The 8,718-nt window shown below is 46.7% G+C and overlaps 1 long non-coding RNA gene across 3 annotated transcripts; it reads right to left on the bottom strand.

The window, feature by feature from the left end:
* Positions 1-847: 847 nt before the first annotated feature.
* On the bottom strand, positions 848-7,650 carry LOC136008976 (uncharacterized). 3 transcript variants are annotated; one of them, XR_010610298.1, is made up of 3 exons: positions 7,389-7,650; positions 1,621-1,947; positions 848-1,366 (listed from the first exon to the last, which is right to left on the bottom strand). It is a non-coding gene; the product is annotated as an uncharacterized LOC136008976 (long non-coding RNA). The 3 variants fall into 3 exon arrangements; XR_010610297.1 differs by having other exon boundaries at positions 848-1,947; XR_010610299.1 differs by having other exon boundaries at positions 848-1,805.
* Positions 7,651-8,718: the final 1,068 nt, after the last annotated feature.

Below are 8,718 nucleotides of genomic sequence, written 5' to 3'. Positions count from 1 at the left end.
CATCTAGTTCCAACCCCCCTGCCATGGACAAGGACACCTCACACTAAACCATCCCACACAAGGCTTCATCCAACCTGGCCTTGAACACTGCCAGGGATGGAGCACTCACGACCTCCATGGGCAACCCATTCCAGTGTCTCACCACCCTAACAGGAAAGAATTTCCTCCTTATATCCAATCTAAACTTCCCCTGTTTAAGTTTGAACCCGTTACCCCTTGTCCTGTCACTACAGTCCCTGATGAAGAGTCCCTCCCCAGCATCCCTATAGGCCCCCTTCAGATACTGGAAGGCTGCTATGAGGTCTCCACGCAGCCTTCTCTTCTCCAGGCTGAACAGCCCCAACTTTCTCAGCCTATCTTCATATGGGAGGTGCTCCAGTCCCCTGATCATCCTCGTGGCCTCCTCTGGACTTGTTCCAACAGTTCCATGTCCTTTTCATGTTGAGGACACCAGAACTGCACACAATGCTCCAGGTGAGGTCTCAGGAGAGCAGAGTAGAGGGGCAGGATCACCTCCTTTGACCTGCTGGTCACGCTCCTTTTGATGCAGCCCAGGATACGGTTGGCTTTCTGGGCTGCGAGCGCACACTGAAGCAGGCTCATGTTCATTTTCTCATCGACCAGCACCCCCAAGTCCTTCTCTGCAGGGCCACTCTGAATCCCTTCTCTGCCCAATATGCCATAGCCTGGCATCTTTTCCATTCAACTGTTTTGTCAGACCTCTGTCTAGAGCTTAGCACAGGAGGGTCTGGGTCTTGCTCAGAGAGTTTTGGTCTGCCCTGTAGCCAAGACAAAAAATGCCCACTGTGATGCCAAGAATAATCAAGAAGTGGCACTTATTGCAAGATAATTTTCCAAATTAATTTATACCTAACGTTTATGTATATAAAAAGTGAGACATACAGACATATACATTCCCTTCACCATCACTGTTCTTCCCCAGTGTGGAGCAGGTGTTGGTCATCTACTGTCAGCTTTGGCTCAGAAACCAGGTCTTGCATTTCTCCTTTACTGGCAAGAGAGATGGAAATCAAGGCTCGTGCATGTTTGCTTTTCCACTAGGTGGTTGGACTGGAACAATGGAAAGCAATTTATGCTAGAAAATAATTGTAGAGAAATAAAGTACTGTGAATGCAGTCCCTACTAAAATGGGAATAGGTAAGGGAAGAAGTTGACAGTACACAGATAAGTAGCTTGTCTGGGTTAAAAGGTTAGTTGAAGCGTAGGTCTCAATGCTGTATTAAAGAACAGAAATTATGTTTCATGGCTTCATTCACTCTTACCTGTGGAAAGGACTACTTCTCTTGGAAAATTGTCTGTTCATTTTATAGCACATTTAGCTGTTGTAAGATACCCCTGAACTGGCCTGGGGAAGGGAGAGAAAGGTCAATTCCCCCATCCTACCCATGACCCCATCCCCAGCTAAGGCCGATATCAGCCTGATGTCAGGAGGCAGTGACAGGTCAACCATCCCCTCCCCATATCTTCCCTATCATCTCCAGAGTGGTCAGCTCAGCCTGGCAGACCTATAGGGCTCAGTTGGGGAGCAAGCAGCAGCCCCAGTGGGAGGCCCTGGCTGAATCAGCCCTTTGCATCACTTAATTTTGGGTTGTTACTGACCTTGGCTAGACAGGAGGTGGTGAACTGAAAGCTGGAAAGCCCCCTGTTCCATTCTTCATCCCCTCCTCCATGCAGTAGCCTCAGGAAAAGCTCTGGCTCATCAGTTCATTATTGATTCACGTCACTTACAGCAGTTGTAATTGCAGAGTTGGGAGTTAATACTAGAGCAGTGGGAACAGCACAACCTGCAGTGGTTACCAGAAGAGGCACATCACCCATGCAGCAGTGGCAGAGGTGGTCCAGAGACCCCATGGTGAGGAGCAGCATACTTGGCCTCTAATTTCCACTCATGCCTGGACAGAGGCCACCTCAGTTTCAGTGCTTCAACTATGGGTAGGGAAGGAGGAGAGGTGAAAAGAGATGGAGTAAGACCTGTCCCTTTCAGAAACCAAGCAATGCCAGCCTGGCTCTCTCATTTTCTTTAACTTAACCCTAGGAAGAGCAAGGAAGAGGCTCATTTGACACAAGAGCAAACGTCAACAGCCACTGCTCATGAGGAGCCCAAATCCCCTTTTATTCCCCTGGCAAATCCATGCTGGTGCTAGTGCCGCTCTGGAGAGCCTGTCCCACGCAGCAATAACTAAACTGGAGTATGGCCACAAACGTATTTAACAGATCATGTTGTCCTGCTTCTGGAACAGAAACCTCTCCAGCTCTTTATGGTCTTCTCCCCGAAGGGTAAACAAGGACACATGACATGTACAGCTTCATTTATCCTGTCCCTGACCTGCATTTTGATGCTGATTCTAGGCTCTTCTCTGCTAACAACTAATGAAATCCAAACCTGTGCTTGTTCTGATCATCCCACCCCTCCCTTTGCTCCCATTTCTGAGATGTCCTGAAAATAATTCTGTTAGCAGGAAAATAAACAGGACATTACTTTTGATGGCATTCAATTGTATTTTCTCTTTCCCTGATGTCAGCCCCTGGCAGAGGGGGGTAAAGAGGAACTCAGGGCCATCAGAGAAGCTTTTCTGGCACAGAGGAGCAACCTGTGTGCTGCCAAAGTCTCCTATTGTTCAGCCTGCTCCCTGCTGTTTGTTTGGGGCCTGGAAAAAAAAAGCCTTACTGTGGAATTGTTAAGGAAAAACACTAAAGCTGAGCATAGCAAAGGCAGGTCAAGCAAAAGAACAAGCTGGTCCCAGCAAATGGACATTTTCTGACTTCTGTGACAGCTGATGGTGATGAATAAGATTTGGTATTTTTATATGGCTATTGTTGGTTTTGGCTTAGCGACTAGGGGTATTATTAGAGGCTGAGCAGAAGGAAGACAGAACACAAACCAGACTTGCATCCTTTCAGGCTCTATTCACAGGGCAGCCTTTATCCCCAGAGGCACAGCTAGGCTTTCCTTGGATTAGCTTATTGTGGTCTATCATTGACTCCCTGTTTGATGGGCCTTCACCAGCACTGCACACCCTGTTCCTTCTGTGAGCCTGTGTCCATCCGCACTGATGGTGCTGAGTGCTTCTGCTCATTTCTTCATCTTTACCTCCTCTGAATGAAGCAAAGATTGGGGAGTTGAAGGCTGAGTTCCGCGCCAGAGCAACTTTCCTTACGCATAAGCTATATGAGTTAAAACACAGGTGTTAAACTTAGGGAGAACTTCCTGTGCACTACAGGGCAGAGCTGTCCGTCTTCAGACAGCCCTGTCCGTCTCCAAGAACACACATCTTCAGGAGTCTTCTCACATCCCTTAGGATGCTCCAGTCAGCCATCATAGAGAAGAACCAGCTTCTAGGGCGGCTCAGCTGAACCGCAATTGCAGTGATTATCCCCACCTTACTTCTGAGTCTTTCCTGAAGATGGCAACCAGCATGTTCTCAGTTAAACCAAGTGACAGGATGCAATAACAAGTGACAATATTAAGAATGACAGCAAGGGAGAGACACTGCTTGAGGGGACACTCCAGACTGGATGGAACTGGGTGCAGGAAGGCAAACAAGCCACACCAGATGGAAGAAGACATCTGAAATCACCCTTTAAGAAAAGGGTGATGAGCAGATGAGCATCAGCCTGTTTTCCACCCTGCCAAGCATGCTGCATTGCTTTCACTGTGATTGCTCCTGGAACATTTAGGTCCTCCCTTTTCCTTCCAGCCCCAATTTTGCCCTGAGACCATAAATGTGTCCCTGGAGTGTTAGATCAAAGGCTCAGCTGCTCCAATATCCCATCTGTAATGAACATCCTGGAGCAGATGCTTGAGGATGCGTACACAGAGCAAGTCGATTATTCCTCCTCTTCTCTCTCAACTTGTGGCAGTTGACACACCAAAGAAGAGGTTATATTTCAACCCACCCTGTCCTGCATGGATTTCTCTTTGACTCACCTGTACTCCAACACTGCACGCATTGAAAGAGGAGAGAACCCATCAGTAGAGGGCAGTGCTGTCCTCACTGTCTCAGCCCAGGGGCACGTGTTGCAAGAAGAGATGAAGCGCAGTAGGTGTTATCAAAGGTTGGGGACTTTTTGGCACAGCTCTGTGTTTTGATCTCCTAGTAAACCAACTTAAGGACTCTGGGGTTACAGAAGGCAGAAGTTAATAAGTAATTCAGATGTTTATCATTCTGCTTGATTAACTATTTATTCCTCCCTCGCAATACCTGCCTGGTTTTGGCTTTTTACTTTCATCTAATGAGTAACTACCAGCAAGGGGATTCAATACATTTGTTCTCTCAAATTGCTGGGACTTTTTGCTTGTGACCATTCTGATATAAGCAGCCATACCCCACATTCATTGACACATAGAGAGGAAAATTCGGGTGTTTCTAGAGAAAAAAAGTATTCAACCCCTTCAGTACAGACCAGTCCCTCCTCCCAGGTAGCCTGGCACGTTCCCAGCTTCAGTGCTGTTCTGCAGGCATGCATCTCCATGCCACCCTGGTATCACTTTACCCTTTGTATGCTCCCTAAACCTGTCCTGCTTCCTTTCATCCTACCTGTTTACATGGAACCACAGGAAAAACTGGATCTCTGGAAGTTTTGTGGTCTATACATCTTCCCTGTGCTCTATTCAAGTGCTTCCATTTACTGGGAGAGGAGCAAGGAGGTGAACAAATCTTGTTGTAGAGGGAATTTTGGATTAGATACTTTTTATAGGGGAGGATTTAGGGCTGTTTTTCCCAGCTTTGTCATTGCTACATGTGTGAATGTGGGCAAGTCAACTGTGCCTGTTCACATGTAACCTGAAGCAATGTGGTCTATGAATACTGCAATGGTAAATCAGCCGAGTATGCAGATTTTAGACAGCTATAAAAGTGTGTTATTAAGGCAACATAAAGCACTGTTATCTTTTTATGCAATTCTTCCTGTACAAGGGATGTGCTGATCTCTCCATGCCCCTTCTCACCTATCACTGATTCTTTCTTGTGTTTCATTCCTCCCCACGGGTTCTCACTGTGTTTGGCTGCTTTTCTCTGTGTGTGTTCAAAATACAGCTCCTAAAAGAACTGTTCAAAAAGTTCACGGTGTCAAAGCTTTGTGCATATTCATAATCCCCTCCTCTCACTACTGACAAGGACATGCTTTGCCAGGTTTAAGTCCTCTTTGCCCAGCAGCCATGCTACATCTGCTCTCTTGTAGGTTACCCTGCTCTTGCAGGGGGGTTGGACTAGATGATCTTTTTAGGTCCCTTCCAACCCTTGGGATTCTGTGATTCTGTGATTCTTTAACTGACTTCCATCCTTCTGCTTAGCGCTGTCTTTGCCCCAGAGCCTCTACTCACCCACATCACCTCCAGCAGACAATTAGGCTGTGAACATGGCCCTGAGCACACTCAAAGTAAAAGCCAGGGCCAGGAAAGGGCAGCAATGCTTCTACAGTCTTTACTCCTGGTGATGTTGGCTGAACCTGAAAGCACACAGCTGGATGCCAACAGCCCAGGCAGAGTTTAAAGGGGTAGTACTGGGAAAGGAAGGATGGCTTGATGGACATATTTTTCCTGTAAACTAAAGAATCTAACCACAGACAGTCAGAAACAACAAATATGGAGCTCTGCAGGGCAAATTTTACCATTGCTTTTGAGAGAAGGAACTCTCTTGACCTGGCAATGATGTTATTAGTTTCCTAGCACTGACTCCGAAATTCCCCTCTCTTTCCAGCCTAAATTAAAGCCACCTATTGCAGAACCAGCCCTAGGTTCATAGTGCTATTTATTAAGCTGCCTGAAAAGCCCCATCTCTCTAGTAAGACAAGAGCGAACAACATTTTTATGTTACCAATTCTTTAACTCTGCTAGTTCTAAGCAGTGGGGTGAAGGAGGCAAAAGAAAGGAGTAAGCAAAAGGGAAATGTCACCAAAAAAAGGGGTCAACAATTTTCCACTTTCCATTTGGCAGAGGCAGGGTAGTAACTGGGGGGTAGGGACTGGAGTGATAGGACAAGGGGTAAAGTGTGATGTGTCCCTGCCCATGGCAGGAGGTTGGAACTGGATGATATCAATGTCCTTTCCAACCCTAACTATTCTATGATTCTATGATTCTAACTCATTCACAGAGAACAGAAAAATAAAGAAAAGCAGAGGTCCATGCTCTGTAGCATAAACAGAAATCAACCTGCACAGAATGTGCCAAGAGAACCTGTGACCGCAATGAGAGGCTAATGGTCTTCTTGCATAGATTGCTCTTCCGTAGCACCCAAAAGCTTCCTGTTGAGCATCCAAAAGCCATACCAAGTCATTGATCAGACTGAAGAACTTGATCTTAGAAAAAAACAAGCTTCATAAGAAAGCTAAAGTTATCCCCTGATGCAAAGTTTTCTTCAGCATTTTCCATGCTTCAGGCAATCAAGGGAACCAGCCTTCTGCAGGTGCAAAGTGCTCCACTATAAAATACCATATTCTCTGCCAAGGTATTGTCCAGGTGTCCAGCTCTCATCCCAAGCGGCTGCTGCTGGTGGTTACTGTGGAGGCTCCCAGGTCTGTCCTCCTTGTCCAAGGACACTGATGCAAGGAAATCTATAGAGCATCTGAAGAGAGGGTGATGGTGCACAAGCCACTCTTGCAGTGCTGCAGCTTGCTCAATCCTCGGGCCTTGGATGTGGAAGGGGAGGCTACACTTCTGTGCAGGGATGGTGAAGGACTGATCACTCATTCTCTTTTGCTATAGTAAAACCCACAGGAGGAAATGAGAGGACCAGCAGTGAGGGGAGAACCCTGCCCAAGGGCACAGAGAAACTGCAGGTTGTAACTGCGGGGACCCTCCAGGCGCCCAGACGACAAGTGTGTAGCATCAGCCTGGTGGCTGGTAAAAGCTAGTGGTTAAACCACCACCATGTTGCCCTATTTAGTGATTGTTGATAAGCTGGTATCAACTTTGTACATTTCTATCTACATTCAGCTAAAGCTTGTGCAACCAATTCACCTTCTGAGCTTAGTTGCTGAACTAACTGTAATTACTTCTGGTGGGAACCTTCATTCAAGTGATTGCAGGTGAGATAAGCACAGACTGCACTGCTGTCAGTGAAGAATGGCTGGATGGCTGCAACAGCCAAGGGTCAGGACTGTAAATTCCCTGTGTCTTAACTTCCCACTGATTTCCCACTAAGTTTTCCCAAATAGATGTCCTCACACTGTAACTTATCCTGAAATCCTCTGGTAAACAGTGTTCATGGCAGAATATGAGCACATATCTAATTTGCTGTGTCTGGTAAGCGTTCATTCATAGCTTGCCTTGCCTGAAGACAGGTTCTCTTTTTATATGCATTTCAAGAAAAGGTATTCTCTTCCAGGAACATATTGACACTTTCACATGGCAACAAATCACACCCTACCTGTAGTCAACGGATAAGAGCAGAAGCACCTTCTATGGCCACAGATGTTAATTCACAAACACAGTCAAGAAAGGAAGAAGGAGGATGAAAGAGAAGAGTTCATCAGAAGCAATGAGACGCTCAGAGCTCACGCAGGTTGGAACACGCCGGGCAGCATTGTTCTTCTTTTAGCACTGAACTCAGAAATATCACATGAAAGGTGTGTGTCCCAGGAAGAGGTATCACCCAGCCGTCTGAGACATGATGGACGTGCTTGCAGGGATGTTTCAGCTGGACGTGCTTGCAGGGACATGATTTTAGGGAATTGTTTGCGGATTCACCACTGGCTTCTTTGTCTGGGTTAAAATTTTACTTCACTTTCCTAACACTGCACAGCTCAGCCTGGAGCTTACCAAACCCAGCAAGGTTTATAATCTGCTAACCTTCAACTTTGCCTACACTTTCCGCCTTGCTTCTTTTCATCACTTCATTTCTGGAAAGCTGAAACCAGACATGGGGAAAACTGATCCATCAGGCAACAAGTTTCCAGTTCCTGGCAATGTCATTCCCTACTGTGCATTTCCAGCTACAAGGACTAGAAGTCCAAGAACAGCAGTCTGGAGGTGGCTGCTCCTGATAACCACCTGAAAGGCATTTCTAGGTCCCATTTTTCTTATCCTGTTCCCCAGATCAGATACTCAGCAGACCCAAGGCATCCTCAGGCCTCAGTTTTAAATGGATTCTCAGCAGAAATTCAGCATTAGCCTTGCCTTGGGCTCCAGACACACCTGTAAAGGCCTAATATAATCTTAGTATTTGTACATACACCACCTCCTGTGCCTGGTGAGGAGCCCTCCAATTGCCCTGTATGTTCAGTATAGCTTTTATCACCATTGCCATTCTGGGAGGTGCACAAGGGGCATATGCAGCACACACATGCACATGCACCAACACAGGAATGTCACACTAGGTTTCTAAATTCATCATTTCTCCTCACATATAGGTATGATACCCTCCTCTGCTGTAGGGTAGGAAAGCATCCGCAGAGGGGTCTGGACAGGCAGGATTGATGGGCAGAGGTCAGTTGTATGAGGTTCAACAAGGCAAAGTGTGGAGTCCTGCACTTGGGTCACAACAACCCCATGCAATGCTACAGGCCTGAGGAAGAGTGGTTGGAAAGCTGCTCATAGAAAAGGACCTGAAGGTGCTGGCTGATTGACTTCCAGGGGCAGTGGTGGAATCACTGTCCCTGGAAGTGTTCAAAAACCATGTAGGTGAGTCCATAGGTGACATGGGTCAGTGGTGGTCTTGGCAGTGCTGGGGACTTAATGATCTTAAAGGTCTTTTCCAA

The sequence above is a fragment of the Lathamus discolor genome, chromosome 2 (assembly GCF_037157495.1).
Source record: "Lathamus discolor isolate bLatDis1 chromosome 2, bLatDis1.hap1, whole genome shotgun sequence".
In the NCBI taxonomy this organism is placed as follows: Eukaryota; Metazoa; Chordata; class Aves; order Psittaciformes; family Psittacidae; genus Lathamus; species Lathamus discolor.
Note: the sequence above shows the minus strand (reverse complement) of the source record. Positions and strands in the feature narration are given on the sequence as shown.